General features: G+C 36.3%; 1 protein-coding gene across 2 annotated transcripts in view; it reads right to left on the reverse strand.

Moving 5' to 3' along the window:
- The window catches only part of LOC148645440 (leucine-rich repeat-containing protein 4C-like), a 433163-nt gene that overhangs the window by 203847 nt on the left and 216729 nt on the right, over positions 1-12587 (reverse strand). For both annotated transcript variants that reach the window (XM_088611178.1, XM_088611180.1), the window contains exon 2: positions 2220-2275. The gene's annotated coding sequence lies outside the window, so the exon portion shown is untranslated. The remainder of the gene's footprint in view (positions 1-2219; positions 2276-12587) is intronic.

Here is a 12587-nt window from a genome sequence, read left to right on the forward strand (position 1 = left end):
AACCCGCACGTTAACTCTACAGGGGTTTTGAGCTTTGTGGGGGAACGAGCCACCTTAGCTGTCAGTGGAGGGACGTACAGTACATCACCCTGAAGGAACCCTGTTAAGATCTGGGTGCCATGGAGAAACCAGATAGATCACAAGGGTACAGACCATATCAGGGTGGCACTGTCATTTTATTTCACCAGGACTGGTCCAGCCCTGGCTCTGGGATTTCCTGTAGTTCTTGTGGTTAATGTGAGCAGATCCTCTTATGTCACACTGCCAGTTAATAGGGACCTGCCATAGTCATATCATACCATCCTATGATAACATACAGCTCTAGACATGTATTGTCAAAATCACTGCTATCTGCAAAGAAAATAGCATACTAAACTTGCAATATATCTTGGCAGCAGAAGGGCGTATTATAAAGAAAAATGCAGTGTGACTAATTTGTTCTGTGAAAGTGCCATTTGTCAGTGACTGAGTAGGAGTGTACACTTAAGGTAAACTCTTAAAGCTGACTGGCTCATGAAGGCCAAACTACGCTTGTTTCTTCACAGCTACCATTATTAGGCTTTAATGTAAAAATACTATTTTATGGTGTTTTACTTCAAAATATCAAAGAATCTAAGAATATACTATGAATATACTAGAATGTAAGGGCCAAGGGAAACCCATGTGATGAGAAGCAGGTCTAAGAATAGCTTCCTTAAATTACAAAGCTAATAAGCTTCACATTTTAGAACTGGTACAGAAAATGAAGACGACGAACCTCTAGTGCAGCCTGCTCCTCCCACGCAGTAAATGGCACATATTCTTTTTATAGAAGTGGAAGACGTGAATGAGCAAACTTAATAACATGGGACATTTGATTATCTGATGTGATTTGATTTGTAAGGGAGCTTTAGAATGTGTTTCTTGTTTAAAGGAATTATCTTATTATATTTTAGGGATGTAATCAGATTTTAATGATGTTGTCAAGCTGGTCTGTGACAGGGTGCCATGTGAGCACATGGTTTGTCCAGAGGGAACTATTGTTTCTTCCCCCTTTCGTAAAAAGAAATACATGAATGAACATTAATGGTATAGCTAATACTAATAATAGTCAGAAGATCTTTCTGTCATCTGTACATCCGGTCTCACAGCAGTACAGATGAAAAGGGAACCAAAACAGAGATATAATTTACTCCACAGCTTTTATCACCCACCAGTGTCACACGGCTCCACAGCCGAAACGTTGTGTTTCTTTTCTTCTCTTTTCACCATGGAATAAACCTTTACTTGTTCCTAAACATAGCACAACCTATATTTCATCTTTGCCGTATCATTTGTATCATTTGTTTAGCATTTCACAATCAGAACCTCAAGTTTCAATTATTTAGGAATTTGCCAATTGCTCTATCTATCGCAATACCTATTACTGTGCATTGCTTGGCTTCTCTTTTGGGTTCTCACACTAATTACAATAAGTTGATTTTAAATAGTCTTACAGTGCTGATGTCAAAGGATGTTTTGATTTGTTTGTGTAAAAGTATGAAACAAAATCGGTCATGGCATTCTGCCCTGGTATTCACTTTAAAATACCATTATTGAAAACTTATATTAATATAATCAACCCCCAGAAATGGCACAGAAGCCTGAAAGTATTATGAACCCGACCAATAAGAGAGTTGCGGTACCTTGATTTCATGAGCACTCAACACGTGAATGAAGGAGGTCTGGAACTGATTGAGTCATGACCCATGGTGTTTAATTTCCACATACACAATGACTTCCTTCCATAAAATTTCATAAGTGCCTTGTCTTGTCTATTCTGCCTTATCCTGGACCAATGAGAAATCACAGCGGCGCAGTGATTGACTTACAAAGCAGTTGAAAGCCCATTGTCAGTTTTCATTATCAAGCAGAAGATTTATATGTTTCGACAATGGCTGTCCATTATAAACAATGCAGGGGTTGTCAACATTAATTGCAGTCCAATAAAAGAAGCCAGTGACATTTCAAGCCTGTGATTCCTGCAGTATGTTGATGATAATTTGATAACAGTTTTAATTAAGGTCTAAAATGGCAGAGAGAACGCTCTTACATTCCTCGCACACATCTCTTTCCTTCAAGCACATCCTCCCCCTCGCCCCCCCAACCCCTTCTGCAACACTCTACAGTGACTGGAGTAACAGAAACCAGCAATTAAACTGGTGCTGAACATGTGCTTTGTGTATTTATAAAGTTCTTACCTTTCTGGAACAAACGTCATGTTCATTCACTTGCTGAAGGTTATGTTTTATAACTCCTGAAAGACAAGAAAATAATAAGACACGGTTATTCTGGAATTTTGGGATAAATGATGAAAACTGATTTTGTGTCAATGTGATTGATTGCATTTTGTGTACAATAAATCTATTTGAATTATACAGTATGTTGCGTTTTTTTAGCATACTGCTGTACACGGACCCAGATATTGGTCTTAATAACCACTTTCTCTTAAAATCTTGAAAAAAACAAGCACATGAGATTTTGGAGCCAACATTGGCTTTGACAATTTGCATTTCAAATGCATACTTCTAAAACAATTGGTCTTCCAAATTTCAAATCCTTCCTGAAAAATATCGCTTCACCTTAAATCATTTCATCTGAGAAGTCAACCATGGCTTTGCAGACTGAAGAGAACAGATGGTAGCTCAGTGTATCACTGCCTCACCAGGAGCTCCCAAGCCACATTTAGAAAAAAAAAACTGTTGCCAATATTTGCAGGGCCAAATCCTTTGACCTTCTGGCAAGTCTGCTCCATACTGAGGCATGGCAGAAAACAGGCCTGGCAAAGGTGCCACATAAGGTTAACTTGATCACATTTCCATCTTTCATCTCCGATGACCTTAGGTCAGCTTTTTTCCCAAATCAGGCTTGCACACTGTTTGCCAGAGCACATCATGTCTATGCAAAGTTTATACTCGGAGAAAGCTAGCTAATAAGAGCAAGTGCTGTGATGAGAATATTGAAATAATGCATCTTTGATATGCTTTAGCAATTAAGTTTTAAGCTGACAGAACAAATTGTTTATGAACACAAAAGCAAATGAAATATATTTCTGTAATAATATGATATGACAACATAAGAGTGCAGTCTTGTGGAAGTGAAGGACACATTTGGACAAAGTTCAGGACTTATTATATAGTGGACGAAAGAGTTTTGGTCATGGTAAGGAACGTAATAAAATCGAGTGTACAGTATCAGAAAGTTTGAAGTATCTGCATTGTAATACACTATGTCTTTTGGAGCCACTACAGGGATGGCAGATTCCCTTTGTACATTCGGAAGCTTGAGAGAACATCTGATTTTTTTTTGTGAATTCATGTATTATGACATGTACTATGTCCAACATCAAATGTGGCAAAGCATACTGGATAAACCCCTGGGTTACTTTGGATTAATTTGGGAATTTGATTTCCCACTGCAGACACTGTGGTTGCACCAAAGTGCTCTACTCCTGTTGCTCCAGTTCACATGGAAGTGGTGACACATGTTGCTGGGGGAAATCCCCGAGAAGGACCAGAGTCCCATAGTCTCCTGCTTTCTGTTCACTAACCACTGTGATAATCAGGATGAGCCAAGAGTCGGTGAGCCATTGCGCTCTGGTATGGACCATATCTCCAGCATTGTGCAACCGTGTGTGTTGATGAGATCTGTTTGCTACAAGTTTAATGTAGTGCTTAGGGTGACTCAAGTTTTGAAATGACGGCACTGTGTAAAAAAATCAACAAGTATCTGGATTCAAAGGCATATTGTACTCCCAGCAGTATGAGAACGAGCAGAAAATCTGTGATATCATGGTGGTGGATGTGGGGACTGTTCATCTTGATTTTCATAATAACGCATGTCTGGTATCCACAAGAATTATACAAAAGCTGTGTGAGTCTGCTGTAATAAAAAGTCTTTTTTCTTCCGTATTGCAGCTTTTGCATGATATTTTCTTAACTGTAGGCATTCTTGTTGAATTCTGAACACATTTATTGATTTTTACGTTCTTTTCACACACCCTGGTTAGTGAACATTGTCAGTTTGTTTGTAGTGTATCTCCTTAAATGGAGATGAGACATTCTGAGATATGGTTTATTACTTTTTTCCACCTGTATATTTTTTTTTGTTGATATTTACACACTTTATCCAGCTGTATCACCTAATGTATAAAACAAGTCATTGCGTTAATATTCTGATTGTCATTATGTTTTTTAAAGCCGCTACTTTAACTTAGTTCATTCGCCCAGGTGCCCCCTGCTGGAAATTCAGACCTCACCTAAAATACATGTATTAATGCTGTCAGCGTTGAACTGGGGGGTTTAATTTCATTCTAACCACTTCTTAGTCTACACTTTATGTGTTTTTGTATTTTTGAAGAAAAAAGTAGTCTATTATGTGATTATAATTTATACTGTATATGGGAGTAATGGATGGCAGGTGATGTCCTTAGATATGCAGAATACGGTTGGGAAAGGATACCCCACGCCGAAAGAACATCTGGGAAATATGGGGGGCTTCAGGCATATATACACCAAAACCCATGAGCACAGTTCATACACTGTCATAGTGAATTTATCTGTGTCATAAAGATACAGCTTAGCTGTCATTAGTATGATGTACACAGTTACTGAGGAGGTCGTGTGTTTTATTATTTTTCAACCAAGCGTATGAACAACACTGTGGTGAGCTTTGACCACTGCTGAATCCATTCTGCCCCACTAGGTGGAGTCAGATATTGGAAATCGTAATCACATTTTTATGAAGTTTTGGAAATATTATCACACCACTTATGGATCAGAAGTAGAATAGCTCCAGGAGAGTTTTAAGTAACAATTTCCATCACATTATTTGGGTTTCTGGTCAGTGCAAACTGAACCAAAGACTACAGTAATACAGTGAGTTCCTGGGAAATGCACGATGATAACGTGCAACAGAGTAATGTAGTGACCCTTTTAAAAACAAAGAGTTTAAGTGTTAAGTGAGCTTTGGTTCAGTTTTTGTTACCTTCTCTGAATATGAACTTTCACACTAGTGCACCGAGAATAAATGTATTTGTGCCAACTCAGGATTAGGTACAACACAGAACTGGGGCATCAATGTTTTTCATTCAGTGGCAGAAACAAAATTCTTCTGTTAATGCAAGGTGGGCAAACTGCAAACCACAGCTGTGACAGACAGCAATACAGGATCATACTGTACTGTATGATCTCATTCTATATCTCCAGTGAAATTCATACTCCAACGATACCCAACCATACATATTCTGATATTTTTGGATGTCTCCTCTTAAAAGCTGCACTTACCTCTTTAGAAAAGATGTGATATGTTCCTTAACTGACTATAATCTGCATTAGCTGAGAAAATACTGCCCAAAAGCACAAAGTCTCATTAGAATTAAATGGGCTTATTTTAACATTTATGCTCATTCAATTTTCTTTTCCATTTATTGAAGTGCTTCAATTTTGACTTGGTAGTTCTTTTTTGGGGAGGGCGGGATAGTGACAGCATTTGTTTTTGTCTATGCATATTGGTTAATAAAGTCCACATTCTCATTTTAATGATCCCTGTGTCATCACCCTCTACAGTAGGTCTCCTTGGGACATTTGTCATGTGAGTTTGCCACTTTTGCTACATTTTAGTTTAGTGGTTTAGTGGCGTGATTGTTGATGTGATTTCCTAAGGCTTTCACTTGCCTGTATTGTTCTGTACTTCACTGTACCATTGGAAAACCATGGTAAAGCTGTGAAAATTTTATGATACATTTACAGAATTCAAGTTTTGTTATAGCTGACATGAGTGGAAAAACCCATGTGATCACACAGAAGAACTAGTTATGAAAGGAAATATATAAACTACTTGTCAGAAACAAACACCCTGTCAGTTGTTATTGCCTAAATGCATCACGATTTCTTAAATTGATAAACAAGCTCCTAAATGACCATATCTGTCCTGCTTCCAAAATACCAGTTTTTCAAATATCATTGGACCTCTTCAAACCATTTTTCTATTAAGCTCTGCTTTGTTCACGCTCTCTCGCTATATCTCTCTCAGAAAATCGCTGAGAGCTCGGTCTTGTTTGAAATAAGTCATAGAACAAACGAGTCAGCAATCCTCAACACACCAACCCAGATCGATGCATAATTGCACCAAGGGTCTTCATATTAAAGGATGGCATTTGAAGCTGAAACAGGATCAATCAAGTGACTAATCCTAAGAGAAAAAAGGCAGATAAGATTCTATCCTATCCACCTGTTTTGTCATAGTTCCTGCTTCAACTGGTACTGGTGTGAAATTCACCTTTTCATTTTCAGTATTGGTGAAGGAATTCTTAACATTATCTAGTAAAATTATTTCTCTTTTACCTGTGCAAACTCTTGTTTCAATGATGTTCTGTTATTTGTTAATATTATAAAATAATTAATTAAAATAATTGCAACTAAAAGTTTTATTGTTATCTTTTCATCCAAAGTCAATATTTTTCCTAAGAGAAAATATTAGAGAATCCTACAGAGGCAGGAACAATTATTGACTGTGCAGCAGTAATTTCTTCTCCTCAGAAGCACAGCATTCAGCAGGAGCCATTAGGACAAAACAAACTCTTTACAATTTTTATATTTCAAACAGAAATAAATTGAAAATGTACACTTCCAAGTTGTCACTTATTATATCACCACTTGAACAATCCACCTCATTCCGCACTTTGAACTTTGGGATTTGTATCATCTGATATTGACTATTTGCCATTTACTAGTTATGTGCATGCCACAAATATTTTGGTTAAACCAAAACAAGAACAAATTAAATTAAGCTCTCAAAAATTCTGCTGAAAAAAATGTAGTTACTCATTGTTTGGTTCATACAGAGCATCAGCAACATCAGCAACAACTATAGGTCTACTTATATTTTAACGACTTAAACATAAAGATGTTTCAGCTCCAAGAATTTTTCCTGGGAAATAATTATCACAACAGAAACAAAGTGACATGAATCACTAATTTAAGCGTGTGCATTAAAGATTATGAACCAGAAGGTAGTATAAAGTATGTTGGTAGTTTAAATTTACTGGATAAATTAGAAATTAGAACACTAAATTGAAAGAGTACTTGTTTGTCTAGTAGTAGACACAAATCAATATACACACACTGATTGTGAACTACACAATATAAAATTTATTCATACAACAACAAGCATGCAAAATAAGCCAATACAATTATAAATGTGTGCATGATCATTCTGTTGTGATGGCCAATAGCTGATCATGTAGGGATTACAAAGATGCTCCTGATAGCAGTTTTAAAATAGATTAACTATTGCACTTGTTAATATCAAAATTCATTATTTAAATCAGACCAATATCATTACAGTACTTCAATATTCATACTTGGTTATTATTATGAACTAAACTTTATCAAATATGCATTGGGAATAATAGTTTAATTCTCAAGATTTATAATTTGAAAATTGAATGTATATTCATCCACAGAGCAGGCTGGCCAGGTGACTTAGTGTAAAGCTTGGAAGTCCTGTGGGGAGACAGAGTTAAAGCTTGATTCTTCACAGCTGTGTCCTGACATCTTTTTCTGTCTCTGTGCCGAGGATGCCCTATGGCACAGGGAGAGAAAACCGCTGCTTGGCCTTGTGCCGAATATGTCTCTTCAGGATTGGAAAGAATTTCTCTTTAACTTTTTATTCAGTGGCTTTCCAACAGTCTGTACAAAGTCCGACTTGGGTTCGGTCCATGAGTAAGACATAGATGAGGAAGAACTCATGGTTTGCTCACTCTGGTTGTAGCTGCTGCTACTGAATATACAGTGTACTCATATTCAGGCTGTTGACAAAAGTCCAAATATATTTTATAGATCCAGCAAAATTAAAACTTGAGTAGTTAGATTAAAGACCTCTCTCGGTGCAGAGAAAATCTTGTACAGAATTCTTTTTATGTTTCTTGAACTTAAGATAATTTTAATTAAACATACTGATTGCATTAACGTGGTTGATTAGCTTATCAGGTTCCCAGATTTCAAGTGAGATAGAGAGCAAGTTCCATTGTTGTGCACCACCTTTGAGGTCCAGTAATCACTGTTGGTGATTGGTTAACATCAGGTGTAGTGTCCCCCCCCCCAGCTGGTTGCTCATTTGATGATCATTCTGAGGTACGATGATCTCCAGCTAGGGAGCTGAGTTTAATGGGATCTCACAGGCTTGTAGACTAGGAAGCACCAGTGTTGCACACTTCATCATTGGAGGTGTCAAAGATGGACCCAATTTATGATGTCCTGTGTTGTGTTAAAATTCAAGACTCTCCTCAGCCTCATCTCAGAAATATTTCTAAACACTTGAATCAGAGGAGCAGGGTCATGGTCCTTGTCCATTCAGGGTAACAGGAAGTTGATTAAAAATCTTTTTGAACACACTAAGCCTTGCCACTACAAAATCATCCCACTGGGTGATTAATTCATGTTTACATAAGTGAAACCTGACAACACAGAGCAGATTTTGTATATACCTGATGACAAAAAGAGCGCATTTTGGGAATATGTGTGTGACTGTAATAATGCATTCCTGCTACATTGTATTATTATTACTTGATCATTAATTGGAATATAATGACTAGTTTGTTTACCACTCTATGTATAAAAATGCCTACTTCAAAGCATTTGGAATCATGACAGGGCTAATGTACAGTATAGTCTCAATGCAATCAGAGAAACAAATGCCTCAATTCTTTATTCTTCAAAATGGATATTGTAAGTGTATTTAAGTACCCAGATCCTGTCGGCTAAAGGAATTGCTTTGAACTCCAAAATGGGAAAAAATGTCATTAAGTAAAGGTGTATTTACGTTAGGGAATCCAATATTTTCTTAATAAAGAAAAGACAGGAAGTTACAATGAGTGGGATTTTGAGTCCCTAGCTAAATCAGAATTGCCTGTGAAAGGCTCTTGTCATTTGTGAAACACAATTATCATGATTTAATTTGAAACCTCTTGAGAAAAGGAAGGAAGAGTTTGCTTAACACATATAAGTTCAAAAGTATTCCAAATGTTTGTAAATATGCAATTTTTCTAGAATCATCAGCAGTCCTGAAATGATGAATTTAGTCCTGCAATGCATCACTGCAATCCAGTGATTCAAATAATTGAGACTTGCAAGTGTCATACACAAGTCAATGTGATGGAAGTGTGTCACAAAATATGAAATATTGCCAACATAAATTAATTGCCTGACCTTGCTAAACAGCACAACATCTGGTCAGGGTTTCACAAGCTTCAGTAACTCAACAGCAGTTATGACAGGAAGCACTCATTTTGCTTGACCATAACTAGACGCTAAGACTGATGGTAAAAATGTATGCAATTATTTGTACGGGAATGAGAAAGCTTGCAGAGAAACACACAATGGAGGTCATGAATCAAGGGACTGATGAAACAAACTATCTACGGAGACAATGGTGCAGCTCTTCCCTGTGATTTGTTACAGATGATATAACAAGACTAGTGAAATTTATTTCTTTAAACAGTACAATTGTCTCAAAATTCATTTACCTAAAGTAACTGGCAGCAGATGCACCTTTAGGTAAAGAAAAGAGTAAAGAGTCCAGACAGAAAGCAAAGTGTTGCACTGTAGTGAGTATAGTGCACCTGCTATACTGTGCAGGTTGTAAGCTTTTCCAATGAAATATACAGGATTGTCAAAAGCGCCAAGACATCAAACTGTTCACATCAGAAAAAAGTGATGAGAAAAGAAAGCTGTGTTTGCAGCACGTCCAAACACACACTTCATGAAGGATTTTTTCAGGACTAACAGAATGGAGAATCTATAATGAATGTCATTAGATTTAATTAAAACCACAAAGATGGTTGGAATCATCATCAGATTTTCTACTCTCTCCACCCACCATCTGTGTGGAAAGATTGAGTGAGACTCTAAAGTGATGATCTAGTTTAACTATTAACTTTTTAGCAAAAAAGATCAATAGGAGTTTTAAAATTCAATTTAGCTTGCAGTCATGTTGCCAAACATTTAGACTTCCCAGGAGGTTTTATAAAAAAAAACTATAATGTTGCTAAAGCTGCAGTCTTCAGTGTATTCCTATTTAGAACTCAAACTAGCATGATATGAATTAAACTGAGACTCCAGTGGCTCACATAAAGAATTCTGACACTGTACTGTGAGGTTCATTTAACTCTAGCCTAGACTAAACCCCATGGGAGAGATAAATTACCATCTGTATCTACAAATGAAACAAATTTGTTGTTTTCAGTTCTCCTTTGTATAGCTTATATCACTGCAGGATATGGAAATGACAGACTACTACAAGTCTTTGTATGATTTTTTGACATGTTCTATATTTTTATGAAAAAAGAAAATACAGCATACCTGTACATGCAAAATAAATGGATAATCATATACATGTCAGATGCTATACATGATCAGTTATAGCCCAGGAATTTCTCCATGTTGTCCATGGTCTATGATTAAATTACTCAAATGGCTATAATTTCTTAATGATGGGTATGTACTGTAGCATTTTACAGCCAGGATGAAGACATAATATATTCCACACTCCAAACGCATAAGGACCCCTGAGGTTTGATTTTGAATTTATTGTATTTTTGAAAGCAAATATGTTTCGGTGGTAGTGTTTTTACTTTGGAAACTACAGAATACTGCACTGTTGTAAATTGTCTTAACCCCCATATAAATACTGTATTGGCTGCATTCGTCTCAGTGGCTCTGTGGGTTTGAAAATCTCAAGTAAACGAATACAGCTGGTTTTACTGCTTAATTGGTCCTATTAGCAAGGCTTAATTAAAGCTGACAATAAAAAATGAATATTTTCAGGTTACCTGCTTATACTTGACCTCTGATGAGTCTTCAGGAAGCTAGAGGTTCAGGATTACTTATTGTATTTATTACTGTACAATATGATAAAATTGTGTGCTTTGCAATGTTTTCATCTTGTGCCCTTGAATTCAAACAAAGCAATTCTGATTTCAGTAAACTAAGAAAAGGTGGACCTAGTCAGCACTGAGATTGGAGACCTGCATGGAAAACCAGATGCTGTTGGTGAGCCTATGGCAGCACTCTTCCTTCCAGACCAGAATTTCCAAAACTAATGCCTGGATATACTTTTATGAGACATTAAATTTTGGTCATTTCAAACCCCATTTGCTGAATACATTTCACCCTTTTTCTGATTTACAGTCTAGCTTTTTTAAAGTCTGAACTGTTACTGTAAAGCTGGCACTTAATTTGTCTGCTCGGTGGATGCTGCACTTTACTCTTGGGTGAAGTAGACTCTGTCCTACAAGTAAATGTTGTGGAATACTTTTGGATTAAAATTGTGATATAAATGCAATTACTGTAATCACCCAGTTGTTCAGTAAAGTAACTATCAATCTAGGATATTTACAACAGAGAACTTAAATATTTGTTTGGATCATAATTAGGAACAGAAGTTGTTGAAGTCTAATTAGTTAAACGAAGGAGAACGTAGTTCATTTCTTGCCCTAAAGGGTTCAAGGAAATTAATGTCTTTTAGTCTTTGGCAGATTAGAACAGCATACAGTTATGTGAATTCCAGAAAGATATTGATAAAATAAACAGAACATGTGTTTCATGTGTAAAAAAGTTACATGTGCAAACTTTTTTGAAGTTGGTGTTCTGACTGAAAATACCAAATACAGCTTTTAACCAAGGTCAATGTTGCTGAAACAGATATCCATGAATTCTTCAGCACTTCTCTATGAGCAACCAAATTAGTGGAACGAAATGAAAGAGCCTGTTTCAATTACAACCTTTTATAGGTATTTTATTATACCTGTTGATATCAAAATAACATTTTTCAAAATCATGGCAAGTTTATTATTTAAGGGTGACATATCCTAAAACATTCTGAATATAAACCTGGATCAACTTCGTATGCATCTATACCCTGGTTAAAAAACGTGTCAGTTAACAGTAGCTGCAGATCCTGAATATGTTATACAACACCAGTGTTGGTTTTGTTGCCCATGAATGACTTATTCATTGTATTTTCTCAGTTCCCCACTGTAAATTTGCAACAAATTGGCAAACCAAATAGTAATGTAACATGGAAGGATGTGTACAAATGGTAGGGGGACATACTGAGCTTGCAAGTCAGGAGTTTGATTTGTCAGTGATAAGAAGCCTTTCCTCCCTCAGGCATAATTCCTCGCTTCACAGCACACCACCTTGTCTGCAGCTACTTAAGAGTTTAAATGTCTCAATAAAATTAAGACAACTACAATCTTCACCTGCCAACACAATTCTAAAATATACAGTAGATGCAAATTATATTCCTTATTGCCAACAGTATATATTTATTTACTTCTGTATCTTCTTGAAATTAGGATGACTGAAAAGAAAAACTTACATGTTTTGTATCTTAAGTATCTCAAATATATATCTCAAATATTTGCATTAATTCTATTTTCTAAATGGAAGTGAGGCTTTTTTGTTGCCTATGCTTTATGTTGATTTTTTCCTATCAGAAAACAATAAGAAAACCTTATTTATTGTAAAATCTAATGAGCTTTAAGATTTCAGTTTTGTTCTACACCT

Source organism: Lepisosteus platostomus, chromosome 18 (assembly GCF_059453375.1).
Source record: "Lepisosteus platostomus isolate fLepPlt1 chromosome 18, fLepPlt1.hap1, whole genome shotgun sequence".
Classification (NCBI taxonomy): Eukaryota; Metazoa; Chordata; class Actinopteri; order Semionotiformes; family Lepisosteidae; genus Lepisosteus; species Lepisosteus platostomus.